General features: G+C 44.4%; 1 protein-coding gene across 1 annotated transcript in view; it reads left to right on the top strand.

Annotated features, from left to right (window-relative positions):
• Positions 1 to 3,435: 3,435 nt before the first annotated feature.
• CTCF (CCCTC-binding factor) overlaps positions 3,436 to 14,484 on the top strand; it is a 57,117-nt gene continuing 46,068 nt past the window's right edge. Inside the window, exons 1-2 of the mRNA XM_004371485.2 lie at positions 3,436 to 3,713; positions 8,453 to 8,566. The gene's annotated coding sequence lies outside the window, so the exon portion shown is untranslated. The remainder of the gene's footprint in view (positions 3,714 to 8,452; positions 8,567 to 14,484) is intronic.

Here is a 14,484-nt window from a genome sequence, read left to right as displayed (position 1 = left end):
CAACCACCTGGAGTAAAGGAGAATGAAGAACACCAAAGTCACAAGGAAAGTAGTAGCCCAAGAGACAGAAAGGGCCACATACACCAGAGACTGCATCAGCCTGAGACCAGAAGAACTAGATGGTGCCCAGCTATCACCAATGACCACCCTGACAGGGAGCACAACAGAGAGCCCATGATGGAGAAGGAGAAAAGTGGGGTGCAGAACTCAAATTCTAGTAAGAAGACCAGACTTAATGGTCTGAAACTGGAGGAACCCCAGAAAGCATGGCCCCTGGACTCTGTCAACCCAGCACTAAAACCATTCCTGAGGCCAACTCTTCAGACAAAGATTAGACGGGACTAAAGGACATAAAATGATACTTATGAAGAGTGTGCTTCTTAGCTCAAGTAGATACATGAGACTAAACAGGCAGCTCCTGTACGGAGGTGAGATAAGAAGGCAGAAGAGGGTCTGGAGCTGGTGGAATGGACACGGAAATCAAGGGTGGAAAGGAAGAATGTGCTGACACAGTATAGGGAGGGCAATTAGGGTCACATAACAATGTATGTATAAATTTGTGTATGAGAGACTAACTTGAATTGTAAACTTTCACTTAAAGCACAATTAAAAAAAACTTCTACAAAGAGATACACTCAAAACACTATATATAAATTAAAACAGAAATCTAAAAAATGTTTTCATAACCCACAGAAAGACAAGTAAAATAAAACAGAAAACAGAAGAACAGGAAATAAAAATGGGAGACTTAAGCTCTAACATATCAATAATTACACTAAATAAAAAAGTCCAAATTTACCAAATAAACAGAAATTGACAGTGGATTTAAAAAAAAAAAAAATGGCCCAACTATATACTGTCTACAACAAACTAACACATAACAATGTGGATGTAACTTAAAGATAAGGAAGATTAATAATGGTTTGAGGCAAAGTCCTAAAGACACTGAATAATTAATGTTACTAGAAAGAAAAAGAAGCTAACAATTTAGAGCAAATCAGCTTTGCTATTCTTAATTATAGCAAGAGCTGTTTGGGGTGGGGGGACTGAAGAAATGGAAAATGCAAATATCCCAGAGTTATCTCCTAATTTTTCTCTTAAGTTTGTCTTTTCATTATAGTTGAGTCCTAACGTGTACACAAAGACTAATGGTGTCATTTGGTTTCTGGAAAGATAGGGGTCACATGTTAATTTTCCAAAGACTTGATACATTTCTAGAAGAGTATCTAATTGCATAAGGAAAGTACCTGGGTACTGTACTTGTGTTGAGAAACCATATCTCTTTTCTTCATGCCTGTTCTCAAGCAGATGAATGTTGCTCGTGAAAAACCACACAACTGGGTCAAGTAGTTTAACTTTAAACTCATGATCACAAACCTCAAATGGGTACCCAATGCCAAGGCAGTCCTACTAGGTTTACACAGTAAACTTGCTTTCCTTCTCCCTGCACTTGCATGCTTCTTCAGTTTTGTCACCTTATTATCATGGTGAAAGCATCCTTGTTCCTATCCAAGGTCAATTCTCCTCATGTGCTCTGGACCCTGGTTGCTCATATCCTTCCATGAATTTCACTCCTACGGTCAAACCTTCTCTCTCCTGCATCATCCATCACCATCACCCTCTCCACAGTACACAAGCATGCTCTAGAACTCTACCATTCCCTCCCTTGACCCCATGTCCTTCTATAGTTATCCTCAACTTTCTCTGTTCCCCTTCACAAAAAAACTTGTTTGAAGTTGCCTATATGTGCTGTCTCTATTTCCTCACTTTCCCATTCATTCTTCAACCCGCTTTAGTCGGGTCTTCATCCCGATTTACCAAAACTAATCAAGGCAGAGCCATCGATAATATTCTCCAGTGACCTCCAAGGTGACCAATTCATTAGCCATGTCTCTGGCCCAAGCCTACCAGACTTCTCAGTTGCACTAGACACACGTAACCACTCTTCTCCTTCCTGAAGCCCTCTCTGCCCTTGAGTTCCACAACTCAACACTCTCTAGGATTTCCTTCTACCTTTCTGGCTGATGACTCTGTGTTCTTCTCCATTACCCTGTCTCTAAATACTGGAGTGCCGGAGGAGATGGTCTTGGAAGTCAGAGGTCAAAAATTGACAGCTCACATGTGTGCTTTAATCAGATCATGTAGTTTAAAAACATCTACTTTAGTTGTCTGTCATCGGGTTGATTCCAATTCACAGCACCCCAGAGGACAGAGCAGAACTGCCCCAATGGGTGTTCTAGGCTGAAATCTTTACTGAAGATGCCAGGTCTTTTCTGCCGCAGAGCAGCTGGTGGTTTCGGGTAGCAGCCCAGAGCCTAACCAGTGCGCCACGAGGACCATCTAAAAACCTGGAGATTTTATATTTAAAAAACCAGGTGCCTGGGTCTCTTGAAAGAAACTATAAGGCCTGTCAATACTGGACCGGCATTATCACAACAAAACAATCGGCTGAATGTGGAGCAGAGGCTTCCCCCGACGCTGTTTGTTATCCGTGATATCTAGGTAAGGGGGCTGAGAATACAGTCCTGAGTCAGATTCCCAGAAGTACCAAAGGTATCTTCTCACGAAGACACCAGAACACCTTCCAGGCAGTCCTCAGTAAACGTTACCGCTCGCTGCTTAGGGTCTACAGGTGCATCCTGGGGAGAGGGAGGAGAGGCCGCACTATGCGGTGCTGAAGAACTCCGCCCACAGAGAACTTAACAGTTCACAGGCAAACACAAGAAATCCACCTTTTAAAATACAAAATTACACCGCACCGAATACAAAGTCTTTTCAGAAAAGACGACCGCTATGGTCGCGTAAAACCTTCAAGTCTCGTCTTACGCTGGCCTCTCTGGGCTGAGGTGGGCTGTGGGTTACCGAATGGAAGCCTTCGCCCTTTCTCCCGCACCCGGTTTTAAGAGACCCTCCTCTAAGGCGGAAAGAACACCAAAAGTCGCCAGGCAAGGACAGCCCTCCTCTTCCTCGCTCTCAGGTGCTGGATCCAGGCTAGGAAGCTGGGACCGTGCTGGTGGAGGCTGAGCTTTACTTGGTGGCTGCCCGCGACGCGACGTTCGGAGGCTGGGTCCGGCCCGGCTGGGGCGGAGACTGAGGCGGGGCCGGGCCCAGGAGCCGCCTCAGCCTCGCGGTTCGGCCTCGCGCGCTTCCTACAGCTTCCCCCCCCACCCCCCCCTCCCCGAGTTCCTTGTGCCGGAGGCGGCAGCTAGGGAACCAGGTCAAGAGCGCGGAGGATCTGGGACCGCCCAAGAGTGACGGCCTACGCCCCAGAAAGCCCCGCCCAGCGGGAGCCGGATACTTCGGCGCCCGCAGAGCCCACGCGTGACCGACGAGGGCGCGGGAGGGCGCTTGCGGCGTGACGCGACTCGCTGCGCGTCCCGTGACGCCATCGCGCCCGCTTTTGAAAGTTGGCGCCCGGGGCCGCCTCCCATGCTGCCCCGCGCTAGCCTCGCCGCCCGGCCGGCCCCCCCCACCCGTCCCTTCCCTTATCAGCACCCGCGGCCCCGGCAGAGCCGACGCAGGCGCACTGCACCGCGCCGCCGCCATTTTGTGTCCGAGCCTGTGGAGCGATTAAACCGTGCGCGGAGCTGCTTCTTTGGCGGCAGCGACGGTGGCGGTGGCCGGTGCGGGCGCGCGGAGCTGTCCGGGGACGCCGGGTGGCCGGAGCGGGGGAGCGGCGGCGGAGCGGGCGCCGCGGGGGGTGTGGCGCGGAGGTAAGGGGGCCCGGGGTGGAGGAGGTTTCGCGGGCCGCCTCTAGGTGTCACGATGGGGCCGCTCCGGTCGGCGCTGGCTGCAGCCCGGCGCCAGCGCCGCCGCCGGGGGGTGTTTGTCTCCCTCTACCGTCCCTGCTGTGGCGCGGCCGCCGCCATTGCCCGTCGCCGCGGTCCGGCCTGCCCCCCCTCGCCAGCCCACTAGGCCTCCCTCCTGGCGGCGCGCTAGGCCTCGGGCGGTGGTGGCGACCGAGGCCCGCGCGCCGGGCGACTCCATTTTCCTTCCTTTGTCTCTGCCCTCGAGGCCAGCTCTTGGCCCGGCCAATTGCCCGGCCGCGGCCCGCCCTGTGCCCTCCGCCCCTCCCGCGACGGGTGGCCCCAACCGAGAAGCGATCTCCTCGCCCTGGCTTCCGCGACCGCCTTGCCCAAGGATCCGGACCCGCTGTCGCCACGCGCGCAGCCGGATCTCCGTGCAGTGTGGGTGTCAGGCCCTGGTTAACGTGTTCCGGGCTGCCCATTCTCCCGCCCGCCCGGTCCCCAGAGCCTACCGGGCCGCCCCTGTGTGCGTCCCCTGCCGCTTGGCTGCTCAGCGGTCTCTCCCAGTCTGCACGCCGTCGCCGCTCGTCTCTGTCTCCGCCGAGTGGCGCTGGCGGCGCTGCTGCGGCTGCGAGCAGAGGGACCCCAGAGCTGCCGAGAGCTCCCTCTGCAAGGCTGGCTGAGCAGCTCGCGCCTCAACGCCGCCTGAGCGGGCGGGGGGACGCGCGCTCGCCGCCCCCGCCGGGCCCTGCTGCGCCCCCAAACTGGCGCCAGGGCTCCTCGCGCGACCCGACCGGCGCGGCCGGCGTGGTGATTGGAAAAGACGCGCGCGAGTTCCGCACCAAATAGCTCCTTGGAGTGACAGCAGCCTGACTTTGTGCGCTAAGAGATCTCAAAGGGATCGAAACTTAATTTCACTCTGATCTCAAATGACGTGACAAATTCCTGAATTCGCGAGTACGGGCTAAGTTCAAGCAACCCCTGAGTTTACCTCCAGCTTTAAAGTGTCCTGATGCTAACTTACTACACTACTTAGTACCTGATGCTCTAGGGCTGGGGAAAAGCAGTTCTGTCCCGGGATTGTGCAATCCGATCTAAAGCGCCAGTAGAGCAGAATTAATTTATTCTTGACTCGACTGGTAATTTGCCCATACGCTGAAATATGAGGGTTGATGTTGTAACTGAATCCTGGGTCACTCACTACAGATGGTTTATAAATATCTACGCCTAATGTAACTAGTAGTTGACTTCCTGTAGCCCTAAGTTCGGCGTTAAGTAAACATGCACATACATAGCATTTTCATGCTTTCTTTGCGTTTAGATGAATTAGAAAAGCTAAAATTCCACGTTCTTATGGGCAGAAAAAGAAATTAAACAGGGCATGTATTTAAATTTACATTGTCTTTAAGTCTTGCATCTTTCAAAACTTCCTGTTGAACAACTTGAGTTTTCACTTTTTGCTTTTTCTTTATTTTAGTACTTTACTATAGTGCTGTGCAGCCGTTGATGCATCAACTCGGGTTGCTTTGGAGAGAAGGAGGTCTAGATTAACTTTTTTTAGAAAGAAAAACTATGTTAAGCTTATGAGGAAATTAAAACAGGCTGGTGCTAAGCAAATTTATGGGATCCACTGTATGTAATCTCAATCTGTAGGTTTTGCAGCAGTCTACCTCATTAGAAGAGTATTTCAGCACCCCTTTTTTAAAACCTAGAAAATGGCCCTGCCCCTCAATAAAATCGCCCTAACTAACTAAGTGCCAATAATTTTGAGGGAGTGTTGGACTTGGGAGTAGAACCACCTTCAATTGTCTAATATCTTAATCCATTTGTATAATTTTTTGTATTCTTTTATGGTTCTTGGTTTTATTTTTCTTCTGAAATTGTGATGGCCTGTGGCATATTTTACTAAAATAAGCTCCCCGCATGGGTAAAAAAAATAAAATCCGCCAAGTCTTTAATTGACCTAAGAGTAAAGTATTCCTAGGTTAATGCTGTGCTCCACTGCACAGACCACACTTTGCTCCTCTATTTGGTTGTCCCATGTGCAGTCACCATCTTCCTGATCTTGCACATTTTATGTATACTGTCTTAATGGTATAAGCACACACCTTGTTCACACAGTTGCTTTTGAGATTCCTGTATGCTAAGAATGATGCTCTGTTTTTATTGGAAAACTAAATCTACAGAGAATAAATTGAGAATGTGAGGTAACCCAAAGGAATTTATTATTTAAATCAGTAGTATGTGGAAGGTTACAACAGGAATGTCTGCTACCTAAGAAAATACTGCTTACTTAGGAGTAGTTACAAGAGTTATCCTTAGGAATCCATTCAGCCTGCACAAGAAAACTCAGGAGCAATAAAAGGTACCCCTTAAGAGCCATTCAAATTCTAAGAATTAAGGGTTCAGGTTTTGTTTTAAAGGACATAAAAAAATGACGGCACCCAACTGGGACTTCTCTGATGGTCGGGGAGTTCTTTGGGCGTGGCAGAGGCCACCTTTGGCTGACTAGGGCCTTAGGGATGAGTGCTGCGGCAGAGCCTTAACAGTAATGCCTGCTGGCAGAAAGTCACCACAAGAGCAAGGCTTCTTGCTTCAGGAATGTTGCTGGCATCGAAGCCAATCCACATCAAGTGTGTTACTTAATAGCTGCATCTCAATTTTTTAAATCAGAGATCTAACTTAGCCATTTTTCTTCTACCTTTATTTATTTTGGCTCCAGACAACTTCAGGCTGTTTAGCCAAAAATCAGATCTCTCTTCAAACAACTAAGATTTGTCATAATTTAAGACAATGAAAAAGAACGTACAGGTTTAGAAAGAACAATAATGGTAAATGTATAATTTGAAGACTGTGGTTCTCAACTGGATGTGTAAATTTGTTATACTGTATTTGTTTTTTAAGAATCATATTATTTTACCCATTGCAGTTGAGTGGATCCGACTCATAGCGACCCTATAGAACAGAGTCGAACTGCCCCACAGGGTTTCCTAGGCTGTAATCTTTACCAGAGCAGATCGCCAGGTCTTTTCTTCCGTGAGCGCCTGGTGGGTTCAAGCCGCCAACCTTTCGGTTAGCAGCCACTGCACCATCAGGACTCCACATTACTTTAAACCAAAAACCAAACCCACTGCCGCTATGTTCCAACTCATAGCGACCCTGTAGGGCATAGTAGAACTGCCACATAGGGTTTCCAAGGTTGTAATCTTTTCAGAAGCAGACTGCCACGTCTTTCTCCTGCAGAGCGGCTGGTGGGTTCGAACTGCCAACCTTTGGTTAGCAGTGATTCACTTTAACCAACCAGGGCCCTCTTCATATTCTTTTCTCAAAAAACCCAAACCCATTGCCATCGAGTTGATTTCAACTCATAGCTCCCCTGTAGACACATATTACGTTAGTTACCCTTAAATTCTCTAATTGCTATCTTTAGATCTTCCCTGGCAGTATCTTTCTGTGTTTTCTCAGTGACTTAGTATTTGAGTTCAAAAGTTTGGTTTTGCTTATAGATTGCTACCATACATCCCAGGTGTGGCAATATATTTTCTTCAGTTGAGCCTCACTTTTGGTCACCCTTAGAATTTTCAGGAGAATAAAATTCCATTCCCTTTGAGACATGCTAGTACAATATATGGACTCCAATACAAAAATGTTTATTGGACTAAATATATTTATCTTCTATTCGTATTGTTATCAGTTGCCTCTCAATAATTGCCTCAGTCAACAAAAGAGGAGACTTTTTTGTTTTAACTTCATCTAAGAAAGTATTACATCAATTTAGTTTTGTGAGCTTTAGATAATTATGAAAGGGATTCCCTCTTAGATGTTCCTTATATGCCAAATTCTCTGGAAACTCTCAATTCAAATTTATCTTTTTCATTTTACTTGAGTTTTTTTTTTTTTTCCCCTACAGGGGTAAATTTTGCTCTACCATTGCTTGAAGCTTGACAGTTCATTTCTTTGTATTTTAGGGAGAAAAAATGTCAGCTAATAGGTGTTCCATTATTTGACTAAAAAATATATTTCATTGCTGTGCTTCTGGGATTTTCAAAAGTTAGTGAAAGCTTCCCCCCTTTAGGTTATCTTATTAAACTGAAAAGTTCAGGTTTTACCTATGGTGTACTGACTTTTTTAATCACTAAGACCACTAGTTGCTAAAGATAAGGCAATAAACTGTTAAAAGACTGTCATTACATTTATAAGAATTAATTTTTTTGGTAATTTGAATATATATTCATGTGCTGTTAAGGTTGCAGTGGGGTACCCTTGGTAGTCACAGATCTTTAGTCTTTTATTATGTAAATGTGTAAAAAAAATGAAGTGGACGTTTTGTTATTCATTTGATGGAACTTTATGGATTGGCTCAGTTAATGACTGACATAATAACAGATATATTGTTTGTTTCTCAATTTGATCAATCTTCAGTTTGCCCTCATTCAGCTTTTTGTACTGTATATGGATTTATATATTTAGTGATTCATAAAATGGTTTATGCTTCACTGAGCTTCTGTTAAGGGTGAGGGAAGATTTTGGAAATGGATAGTGGTGATAGTTGTACAACATGATGAACACAATTAATGTCACTGAATTATACGTATAAAAATGTTGAAATGGCAAATGTCTTGTAATACATAGGCTTACCACAGTTTAAAAAAAAATTTTTTTTTTTTTTTTTTAAGAGAAAAAAATGATTTGTGCTTCTGTTTTAGAATGATCACGGATCTGGGGCCAAAGAACAAGATGCACTAGTCAACAGATTGCTTGACCAGGGGCTGAGAGCTGTGTTCTTTCCCTCCTCAAACTGACTTTGCAGCCACGGAGAGGTAAATGCTATTTCCATTTCTTTGTCTTAAAAATGGAAGGACCATTACTTTGCTAAAGTTGGAGGATTTGCTGGATACTATTGGGTGTAGGAGATGCAGGATGGTGGGTGATCGAGAGCTTTAAAGTCAGACTCCTTGATTTGAAACTCAGCACTGTCACTAACGGGGTGATGTTGGGCAAGTTATTTAACCTCTCTATTCCAGCATTTCTCATTTGTGAGAAAACAATATTACCAGCCTCAGGCTATTCTCAGGGTTAATGAAAATGTGTGTAAAGCATTTAATACCATTCTGAGCACATACGTAGAAGACCTTAGGAAGTTGTGGCTCCTTTTCTTTATAAACTCTTGGAGTGTATATTTTGACTATTGGCAAATGACCTCAAAAGTCTGTGGCCTTTGGCAGTTGTAATTTTGATGAGGAACAGATGGAATCCTGTTCTTGGGGAGGCTGGTATCCTGGATAAAACTTGTCTTAATTTGAGTCAGCCTAGGTGATGGCCCATGTTTGAATCAGGATATGACAGTCATTGTCAGAAATTTTTTTTAAGCATTTGAAAGGGTCACGTAAACTTTTTAATTTACTTTAGTCTACACTTTCTGCTATGCAGTATAATGGACATGATAGGGAACTTGAAATAGGCCCCTCATAAATGTCAGGATCTACTAAATTACTGGGCTTTGGATTCTCATAAACAGTAAGTTAGGGTTCTGGTGTAGAAATGATTATCTCTTTTCAGGGTACCAGAGAGCACATCTTTTTTATCCCCTGGAAAAATGAGAAAATAGTTTAATTGCATTTATGTGATGGCATAAAGGATTGTAGAAGTGGGAGTTACAAATGCTGAGATTAGATAAGCTTATATGAATGAATCATCTAAGTGACAACTAAGATTTCTCTTACAAACTGTGCCTGGAACAAATAGAGAAGAAGGAGGAAATGGAGTGAAAACTCTACTGTTCTCCAAACCTGTGTTTTCTACATGGACAGCTTGGTGCCTTGCGAGGTGGGAAGGACAAGGTTCTGTGTGTTAGTATTCTGTTGCCCCAGAAATAACTTGTGTCCTGCAGGTTCTTTCAGGAGTATTGACACAAAGTGCATAGTAATAAGCTGCTGAAAAGAGAAACAATAAGCTATTGAGAAAAATAGCCTTAAGAGTTTAGGGAATGGGATCATAGGAACATGTTGGTCACTTTCAAGTGTTATAGCTAGCTTAATTGTTTAGATCCCTGTTTCTGAAACTGGGGTATGAATACCCTTAGGGTACAAGGTGGTATAATTCCGGGGTACTTGACGCCACAAGATGAACATGATCCATCTTCTTGGAGCTTCAGTTATGTTCATTGAGGGGGCGGTGAGTTAAGTAATTTAACCGGTAAGTAATTTAAAATATTTTTATAGTAAAACAAATATATGTTTTTGGAATAGAATGCAAACTTTGACTGTGGTAACACGTCTTCAACAAAATGGGGCATGAATGCTTGGGTGTGGGAAGTGTTCTTTAAATAGGTACTACAGTGGAAACATTTGGGAGATGGTAACATTTGAGCCATAGAGCAGCTCTACCATCCATCCCCTTTGTCTCCTGCCTGCTGTGGAATATGGAAATTAGATTGTTTTAAATGTACTTGCTTGCAGGTGTGATCCTCCGTATGCCTCACACGCTCTGGTCAGATTGGTAGACCATTTCAGATGACTGGACCAAGCCATAGAAATATGTCATCAAGCCCATTCCAATGAATTATAATTTAAGAGAAAAGAGGAAGTAGTGATCAAAATCACTTGATCAAAATCATAGGTCTAAAACTGTAAATTCATTGAAATAGAATTTTGAAAACATCCAATAATCCGAGCATAATTAAAAGTTTATATTGTGAGTTCCCACTACATCCTTACTTCTGACCTGCTGGCTATAAATTTGGGGTTTTCCCACTACCCCTTCAGGATTCCAGACATTTAGAAATGTCTCAGTAACTCAAGCAGAATTAAAATTTATATTGATTTTGCTAATTGCCCCCTCATCCCCTCCAAGTCAGAGTCATCATAAAATGACCAATCCCAAATCCTTGTGCCTCCTAAGATAACTTTTCAAAAGCAACCCTTCTTAACTATTTTGTGTATTTTACAATTACAAAGTATTGTTACTAATGTACTGTTGTTAATGTAAAGTGGCTCTTAAGAATTATGTTTTCTGTATTGATAATGCCTGAACTTTGAATACAAGTTTTGTATTTGAACCTGTTTGGTTCTAAGTATCCTGAAGCCTGACTTTCTCTGAAGTGATGTGAATTAGATCAACCCAGATGTGTCTGTGCTGTACCTGCAATATCTGTTGAACAGTTGTGTTCATTCCGTATCTGGAACACTTGCCTTTCTACTTTGTGCCAAATGAAAAACAAACTCATTGCTGTCAGGTCAGTCCAACGCATAGTCACCCTATATGACAGAGTAGAACTGCCCCATAGGGTTTCCAGGGAGCGGCTGGTGGATTAGAACTGCTGACCTTTTTGGTTAGCAGCCAAGCTCTTAACCACTGCATCACCAGGGCTCTGGGTGCCGCATTAATATTCAGGTTTCAGAATAAGTAAGAAAAGGATCCTTCTCCTGAGGCTCTTGGGTGTGGGGCAGGAAATCTGTAAATAAGTGTTATTACTGCTCTGATAGCAGTATGTTCAGGGTGCAGGGAGGGTAGGTCACCTGTGGGAGTTGAGATGTTGGGAAAGACTTTCTGGAGGAGAAGAACCTGATCTGGGTATAACAGGAAATACAAAAGAAGCATAAAACGCTAATTTGATTTTGGCCTATTAGTGGAGTGCAGTGATATCAGTACAAATCCCAGTTCCCTGCCACTTCTGTTCTGACACCAGCTGCACATGCAGCACTTCTTCCTGTGACGCTAACCACATGGAGCTAGGTCAGAACTTACAAGCTAAGGGTCCCAGTCCTCCAGAGCGCCAAGTCTACTGAAGACTTCAGACGCCAGCCACAAACTTGGGAGTCCCCACAACACCCTCACTTTTGACCTGGTGGCCACAAATTTGGAGAGCGCTTTCTGCCCCCTCAGAATACCAGCCGTAAGCTCAGAAGTCCCCAACTTTCTCAGTTCTGACCTGCTGGCTCCCACTACTCCCTCGGGTTCGATAATTTGCTAGAATGACTCATGGAACTTGGGAAAGCACTATATGTACAATTATTACAGCAAAAAGGATACAACTAACAACCAGGGTTCCCAGTGTGGAGCTTTCATGTCCCAAAAAGGGTTGTGCTACTCTCCCACATGTATGGATATCTTTCAACAACCAGGAAGCCCATTGTGCTTCCATGTCCAGAGCCTTAATTGGAGCCTCATTACATAGGCACGATTGATTGAGTCATGCCCATCCACCCCCTACCTCCTCCTTGAGGTTGGCTGATATTATGAGGTGGTCTTTTTGACCTGGCCAGCCCCTACCTGAGTCACCTCACTAGCATAAACCTTCAGGTGTGGTATAGGGGCCTCATCAAAGACATTTAAATCACTGGAGGAATTCCAAGGTTTTAGACATGTCTCTCAGGAACCAAGGACAAAGACTAAATTATTTGATAAAGTTAACTCCATAGGGAGGAAGGCCTAGTTGCGCTGCTTAATAGCTCTACAGCCATAGGTGTGACCACCTTCGGCCTACCTTTTCTCATTTGTAAATGACATATCTACCTTGTTGTAGGCTGTCTTAGTTTCTTAGTGTCGCTCTAACAGAAATATCACAGGTAGGTAGCTTTAATGAACAGGAATGTATTCTCTCACAGTTTAGAAGGCTAGAAGTCCAAATTCCGGGCAACAGCTCTACAGGAAGGCTCTCTCTGTCGGCTGTGAGGGAAAATCCTTGTCTAAGCTTCTCTAGCCCCTCACTCCTGGGTTCCTTGGTGATCTCCACATGACATCTTTCTTCCATTTGTGTTGTCTTGCTTCTGTGCCTAATCTGCTCTTTTTATATCTCAAAAGTGATTTGGTTTAAGACACATCCTACACTGATAGAGCTTCATTAACATAACAAAACCCTGTTCCCAAATGGAATTACATCTACTGGTATAGGGATTAGGATTCCAACACATTTTGAGGAGACACAATTCAATCCATAATACAAACTATGACAAGTATTTTTACCATGAAGTATTATACATATATCTGTATATATAGTTTATATACACGTATAAACTAATGTGTTATACAGAAGTAAAGTAATGGCTTTTAGACTTCGCTTAGTAGTAGGTGGTCATAGTATATAATTTTACATTAAACTGAATAGTGATGACCACTAGCAAGTACAAAAGCTAAATGAATACAGATCTTTGGGCACATGTACTATTGTATCCATAAGATAAATTCTTAGAAATTGAATTGCTTATATGTTCCTAGAAGAGGACATGGCATGTACAAAGGCCTAGAGGCAGAAGAGAAGCCTAGATTGTTCTGGTACTGAAAGCAGTTCAGTATGATTAGTGCAGAATGTGTTAGGTGGGACATGGATCTGCTGATAGGGCCTTGCAGGACCCGATAGGCCATGTGAAAGGGTTTGGACTTTGGGGCTTTAGCCTAAGAGTTTTCAGCATGGGAGGCTTCGGGAGGGAAGTCTCTTTGCTGATAATCAATTTAGATTTATGAAGCCTCTGACCACTGTGAAAAACAAGGAGGGGATAACAAAGCAGGGAGACTAGTTAGGCCATTGCATTGGTCCAGGCAAGATGTAATGGTGGCCTGAACTAGGATAGAGGATCTCACCAGCATTGCTGTTTCAGCCTTTTTTTTTTTTTTCTTTGATTGTACTTTAGGTAAAGGTTTACAGAACAAATAGTTTCTCATTAAACAGTCAGTACACATATTGTTTTATGACATTGATTAACAATCCCACAACTTGTCAACATGCTCCCTTCTCGGCCTTGGAGGACCTTTTTTTTTTTTTTGGTGAAAATATACATAGCCAAAGATACACCATTTCAAAAATTTCTGGATGTACAATTCAGTTACATCAATTACATCCTTCCAGTTGTACTGCTATTCTTAACTTTAGAGGAAGGTTTACAGAACAAAATAGTTTCTCATTAAACAGTTAGTACACATGTTGCCTTATGGCAATGGTTAACAACCCCACTACATGTCAACATTGTCCTTACTCAACCTTGGGTTCCTTATCACCAGCTTTCCTGTCCCCTTCTGCCTCCTAGTCCTTGTCCCTGGTCTGCTGTGCCTCATTAGTCCTGTTTTGTTTTATGGGGCGGTCCAGTCCCTGCTTGAACTGTAAACCTCGGAAGTGACTTTACCACTGAGCTTAAAGGGTGTCTGGGGACCGTACTCTCAGGGTTTCTCCAGTCTCTTTCAGGCCAGTAAGTCTGGTCTTTTTGTGTGTGTGTTAGAATTTTGTTTTACATCTTTGTCCAGAACCCTCTGTTGTGAGCCCGGTCAGAGCAGTCAGTGGTGGTAGCTGGGCACCATCTAGTTGTACTGGACTCAGTCTGGTGGAGGCCTTTGTAGCTGTGGTCCGTTAGTCCTTGGGACTAATCTTTTCCTTGTATCCTGTTGTCTTCATTCTCCCTGGCTCCCGAAGGGTTGAGACCAGTGGAGTATCTTAGATGGCTGCTCACAGGCTTTTAAGACCCCAGACACTACTCACCAAGGTAGAATGTAGAACAGTGTCTTTATAAAGTGTGGTATGCCAGTTGAGCTAGATATTCCCTGTGACTATGGTCCCCATAGCCCTCCGCCCAGCAGTTCAGTCCCTCAGGGGGTTTGGATGTGTCTAAGGAGCCTCCATGACCTTTCCTTGTACAACTTGTGCTGGTTTTCCCAGTATTGTGTACTGTCTCACCCTTCACCCAAGATACCACTTATCTATTGCCTATTTAGTATTCCCTACCCCCACCCCTCCCATCCCTCGTAACCA

Source organism: Trichechus manatus, unplaced genomic scaffold (assembly GCF_000243295.1).
Source record: "Trichechus manatus latirostris isolate Lorelei unplaced genomic scaffold, TriManLat1.0 scaffold00014, whole genome shotgun sequence".
In the NCBI taxonomy this organism is placed as follows: Eukaryota; Metazoa; Chordata; class Mammalia; order Sirenia; family Trichechidae; genus Trichechus; species Trichechus manatus.
This window is presented reverse-complemented; position numbering and strand designations above follow the sequence as displayed.